This window comes from Gossypium raimondii, chromosome 2 (assembly GCF_025698545.1).
Source record: "Gossypium raimondii isolate GPD5lz chromosome 2, ASM2569854v1, whole genome shotgun sequence".
NCBI lineage: Eukaryota > Viridiplantae > Streptophyta > Magnoliopsida > Malvales > Malvaceae > Gossypium > Gossypium raimondii.
In genome coordinates, this window is record NC_068566.1 from 24,627,114 (window position 1) to 24,633,672 (window position 6,559).

Sequence of the window (6,559 nt, forward strand, 5' to 3'; positions counted from 1 at the left end):
CAGGTTTATGAGTTTATTTGCTGCCGATTTAATGTGTTCAAAGGGTGTTTAATTTGCTGAATTAATTTTGCTGTAGGTTCATTGCTTGAGATGGCAATAATGAGCTGATGGTTCAGCTCTTCAAATCACCTCTTCATGGACTTGAATGGGCAAAGAATAGCTGCTGGGTTTTCTTCCCAAAGTGGCCGGTTAGCTCCCCAAAGCTACCTTGAAAGCTTTCACACCATCTGCACATTCCTTTTACATTACAAGGCTGTCCATAAATATTTTAATGAATGGTATAATCGATAAACGTTGAGTAAAATGGTAAATACGTATTAGTATTGAACTTACTAATATTGAATTGTACGTGAATTATATGGAAATTGCTAATGAAATTATTTGAATTAAAAGAATTATTGTGGTACTGAAATGTACACTGGATTGAGAAATTGGCTTGAATTGTGAACATGAGAATTGTGAATTAAATGAGATGAACAAATGATGAAAACTATAAGACTTGGTTGAATGATTATGTATTGGACCTTGTAAGTCCTATTTAGCAACTCAAAGATAATAATTTGAAAGTTTTAATTTGGATGAAATTTTACAACTCGATATAATATGTTACAAGTGTCTAGGTTCTAGTAATGCTTCGTACCCTATTCCGGCGTCGAATACGGGTAAGGGGTGTTACAATAAGATATGAGTAGAATTTGTCAAAAGCAAAAATTACAGCGAAGAGTTCTTTTTGGGTTACCGTATAATTGCATTGGGCTCCCGTCAAAGTTCTACTTGCATAGTAAATAGGGTGAAACACTTTATTTCTTCTTTGACCCATCACAACTCCAATGACATAGTCACCTGCATCGCACATCAAATCAAAAGGTGAGTTGATTCCTGCATCTAACCATTTGATCACTTCTTTTCTCACAACTTCTTTCGTAATAGGATTGTGCCTCCTTTGCCCATCAATTTGAGCTTTTTCACCTTCTTCTAAAATGATTTTATGCATGCAAAAAGAAGGGCTTATACCTCAAATATCAGCTATGGTCCAACCAATTGCTTTCTTAAATTTCTTTAACAGCAATTAGTTGCTCCTCTTGATCTTTTGTCAGTTCCGCTGAAATAATCATGGGCAAAGTAGAACAATCACCTAAATAAATGTATTTCAAATAGGAAGGAAGTACCTTTAGTTCGAGTTTAGGTGGTTCTTCAATTGACAACTTGGGTTGCACAAATTCTCTGACTTCCAACTCCAACTGTTCGAACCCTGTGGATTGAATAAAATTTCCCGGATTGGCTTCCATCAATGCCATGTTTTCTTCACCTTCTTCATCCTCCAAAGGGTCAAAATCTAAGGCTCTCTCCAATAGATCTTCTTCAAAATTGCTTTCCATAGAAACCAAGGTTTCTATCTCTTCCATAACTGAACACTCCTCTGCTGGATCGGGAAATTTCATCGCTTTAAGAATGTTAAAGGTTACGTGATTGTGTTGAACTCGCATGGTGAGTTCTCTTTTCTGCACATCAATTAACGTTCTTCCCGTGGCTAAGAAAGGTCTCCCAAGGATGATCGACACTTCCTTGTCTGCTTCAAAATCTAAGACAATGAAATCAGCAGGAAAAATAAATTTATCGACTCTTACCAAAACATCCTCGATCTTTCCTTTGGGATATGCTAAAGATCAATTTGCTAGTTGAAGCGTCACAGTTGTAGGTCTTACTTCACCTATCCCTAAAATCTTGAAAATAGACTTAGGCATCAAGTTGATACTCGCTCCTAAGTCACACAAAGCTTTGCCACAGTAAGATTCACCAATGTTACAGCGTATAGTAAAGCTTCCTGGGTCTTTCAATTTCAGTGGCAGTTTGTTTTGCAGGAACGCACTGCACTCCTTTGCCAAGGCAACAGTCTCATACTCACTCAGTCATTTCTTTTTGGACAGTATGTCCTTCATAAACTTCACATAATTCGGCATTTGTTCTAAAGCCTCCACCAATGGAATATTGATGTGTAACTGCTTCAGAACATCCAAAAACTTCTTGAATTGCACCTTCTGTTTCTGTTTGTGTTGCTACAATCTTTGCGGATATAGAGGTGATGGAACTTTCGGTTAAACTGGACAACTTTTCTGAGTAGGTAAATCTGCATCTAAAGAAGATGTTAAAATATCTGAATTCACAAAGTCAGGGTTTACCTTGTCAGACTTTGCACATTTTGATTCCTTTGGTGTAGGAACTTCAACAGTTGGTTGATTCTTCTCGACGGGCTTATCTTCGACATTAATCAATCGGGGTTCTAAAATTTTACCACTTCACAATGCCACTGCCTTGATATGTTCTTTACCCAAAATTTTTAGATTCTCAGTATCGCTCGGCAAGGTTCCTTGCGGTCTATTACGTAGTTCCGTAGCTAACTAACCCGTTTGGTTTTCCAAATTTTTCAGTGTTGCTGCTTAGCTTTGGATCAAAGCATCATTCTTTGCAATATACGCTTTCAACAAGTTCTCCAAACTGTTTGATGCGTCAGCTTGAGGTGGTTTTGGAGCTTGCTAATTAAACCCTTGAGATTGTTTGGGTCTTTGCTGTAATAAGTTGTTGTTAGGCCCATTTCCTTGGTTGCTCCAAGAAAAGTTAGGATGATTACGCCATGAAGGATTATAGAAGTTGGACTAGGGTCCATGTCCAATTCTATTTTGATATTGGTTCCCCACATAGTGCACTGGCTCGGGATTTGATGAACAATTCTCAAAAGAATGACCTTCCCCACAGTACACACAGGAGACTACTTCAAACGAACTTGGTGGCTGAGCTGCAAAATTGTTAGTACTATTAGCGGTTAACTGTTTTATCATAGAGGAAATAGATGATACCTGAGCTGATAATGAATTGAGGGCGTCAACTTTATGGACTCTGGCTACACGTCTTCCTGAAGCTGTTCGATTTGTTGTCCATTGATAGTTATTACTCGCAATCCTCTCAATGATCTCATAAGCCTCATTATAAGACTTAGAAAAAATTGCACCATTCGCGGAAGCATCTACCATCAATCTTTTGTGTGCATTGAGACCATTATAGATGTCTCCAACTGGATATAATGAGGAATCCCATGATGAGGACACTTACGAAGTAACTCCTTGAATCGTTCCTAAGCCTCATACAAAGACTCGTTATCCAATTGTTGGAAAGTTGTGATCTCGTTCCTCAACTTAGCGTTTTTGCTAGGTGGGAAATACTTAACCAAAAATCTCTCTGCTAATTCTTGCCATGTAGATATGGAACTTGGTGGCAATGAATTGAGCCATGCTCGTGCTCGATCTCGCAACAAGTACGAAAACAACTTCAACCCCAGTGCGTCTTCAGTCACACTGGTTATCTTGAATGAATCACTCACCTCCATAAACAATCGAAGGTGGAGATGTGGATCTTCCGTGGGCATACCACTAAATTGGCCCACCGTTTGTAGCATTTGAAACATCACTGGTTTCAATTCAAACTGGGTTGCTTCAATATCTGGCCTTCTAATTAATGGGTTTAACTCACTGAAAAGTGGCACAGCATATTGTCTGATGCATCGATCCCTATCATCGGCAATGAGGATAGGATTTCGTTCATGATCGGCTTCATTACCTTGGTCTTGATTCTGATTTCCAAGGTCCATCTCGACTTGTCTTTGAGCTGTCCGTTCACGTTTTCTTTGTCTGAAAGTTCGCTCAATTTTAGTGTCTACAGAGAGTAAATCGATAATTCGATCTATGCTCATAAACACCTAAAAATGAAATCACAAAAATTAAAAAGAATAATTTATTAATGTTAGAAATAAATCAAATTGAAAATAAATACTTTCACGAAAAAATGACTATGGCAACAGTTGACAATCCCCGGCAACAGCGCCAAAAACTTGTAACGCTTAGGTTTGTGCAAGTGTACACAGTCGTTATCAAGTAATAAGTAAGTATCGAGTTATCGTCTCCACAGGGGATTGTATTTGTGCTAAGTCACTTAATTTGTAAAATTATATTAACAATTCGGTAAATAAAAAAACAATATAGTTGAGAAGTGGTGATTAAAATATATTAAACTAAATGCAATGATCCCTAATGCAAATTATCCTAAGTATGCAAACTATATGAATGAAATAGATTTTAGTAAAATTAAACACAATTTACAACAATTATAAGATAAATAAACTAGGACTATTACTTTAATTAAACTCAATTTATTATCAACATCTTCAATAACATTCGGAAAAATATTCCATGGCAACTCGATCTTTCATGAGTTTGGAAACCACATTAGATCCTTTCAAAATCCTTTATTTAGTAAATACGCATTCTACTGATCCTTATTTACTAAGGGTTTCTTAGCATTCGTGTGAGATAAAAGGGATGTGTTAGGTTTGAAAAAATTTAATCACGTATGAACAAAATACAGACTTGATTTTAATTATGCATGCATTAGCCGTCATCTAGTCAAGATCGCTCAGCTAATTCAGGTGCATTTCAATCACGTATGAACGAAATACAAACATGATTTTAATTGAAAACATGATCGATTGAGGCACAAACATTATAAGCATGAATCAAATAAATAGTATTTAATCAAAGCAATCATCCTAGCTTAAAAAAAATAAAGCTAACATTGTTGGAAACAAGAACAAAGAACACATAGCAAACATATTTATATTAAGTTAAAGAAAAAAAAGATTAAACCCATTTCAGAGTGACTGTCACTCAAGACTTTGACTGACGAGACTCCTTTGTTCCTTTGCGTTGCTCCTTTGATGATGGTTCTCTAAGGTGGCCGACCAAGGGTTCTTTAAGAGGCTTAAATGCTAAAATCTCTATGAAGAGATTATGCTAGGCATGGGAATGAAAAAGACAGAGAGAAAAAGAGAGAATGATGCTTGATGGATGCTTGAGGGATGATGAATAAAGGAATGAGAGGGTCTTATTTATAGGTGAGGAGAGAGAGATAGTTTGCTAAAAATAGGAGTTTCCATCTTTTGAAGCATCTTCCATGGGTGGCCAGCCATAATTTTAGTATGTTGAGCTGATTTTTCCTTGACTTTTTGGTCAATTTGAGTGCCGAAACAACTCAGGACTGAGACTCGGTCAAGTGCAAATGTTTAGGTAAATCTCTAATTTCTTCAACTCTTCAAGGACATTGTGCAATTAAACCAAAAAGTGGTTTATGGACATTCATGTGCAGTCGAATTTTGGGTTGACTTGGTGTCCAATTTGGGCAGTTTTGTAATCCAGCAAAGCTATCAGACCTGTCCAAAATAAATCAACAACTTAGAGGACCAAAGAATTAAATTTATCCAATTTAATTAAATAATTAAAACCCAAATTATTAATGAAATATTTTAAAATTAATTGTTAAATATAATTTTATATTTTATTATTTAATTTAATCATACAATGCCCACTTTATGTCTTAAAAAATATATTATATTCAAATTAATATAAAATAAGTCATTTGTTACATGAAAACTATATAATAAAGCATAAAATCACATTTTAATAATTTTTATGTCCTAATTTCACATTTTCACATATTTCATTAATTTATTAAACAATTACTTAGTTTTAACAACTAATTTAAGTAAAAAGGTGATAAATTACATAGGAAAAATCCTATATATTTTTCCATTTACACACCCCTAAACTTAAATCATTGCTCGTCCTGAGTAATGTTTATGCATAGCAAAAGGTCTTCCTAAGGCAAAATTTCTAATTGTGATACGATCCGCCTCGATGTTAAGTCAAGTCGTATTTGAGTTGCCCGATCGTCTACGACGAAGTAAGGAACTAATGAATAGATAACAAATAAAATTGAAAAAAATAGGCATGTGTTCGGTTATGATAAAATGTAGGAAAGAAAAACGACTCAAGAAATAAGTAAAAACCAACACTAGTAAGTGTCGACCCAACACTTATACGTTTAATGAGATGGATAGAAAATTCAATCGAATCCTCGACCCACTATCTAGAAAGATAGGAACCTCAATGTAGGGTTCGAACGCCACAATTGCTAAAGTGATAAGTTTGGGATAAAACAAAGAACGGGTTGAAGCCACTAGCTTTGTAGATAAGCCAACAAGTCTTTGTAAAAAATCAGAGAAAAATGAGAAATTTTGCTTAAATAAGTATGCACTCCAATGCTTAGAGTTTCTAGGTCAGCATCACTTTGTTTGCTCCATCGTGTTGTTGATTAGAAATGATGTGATCCGACCCGGGTGAGTCGAGTCGTTTCACAAAGTTTGCCCGATCGTCGACGAGGAGTAGTTAGAGTTGTTATAGTGTTTATATTGTTGCGGAAGCTTTCAAGGGGTTTAGATGAGTGGTTATAGTGTTGGTAGGTTTGACTTAGGATAAAAACAAAGGAGGATAAAGATAGACAAGTTTTAAGATAAATAGTGGGGATGGATAATCGAACTCGAACTTTAGGAATGATTCAACAGTAAAAAGTGTCACCCCGATTCCTATATCGTCTAAGGTGGTTTTGCAAAATAGAAGGTTGTTGAATGCCACATTGGGTTAAGGTGATAAGTTCAGAAACAAGTCGGGAGACG

General features: G+C 35.9%; 1 non-coding gene across 1 annotated transcript; it reads left to right on the plus strand.

The window, feature by feature from the left end:
* The first annotated feature begins 3,086 nt into the window (after positions 1 to 3,086).
* Positions 3,087 to 3,193, plus strand: LOC128039347 (small nucleolar RNA R71). The gene has a single exon (XR_008193851.1). It is a non-coding gene; the product is annotated as a small nucleolar RNA R71 (small nucleolar RNA).
* Positions 3,194 to 6,559: the final 3,366 nt, after the last annotated feature.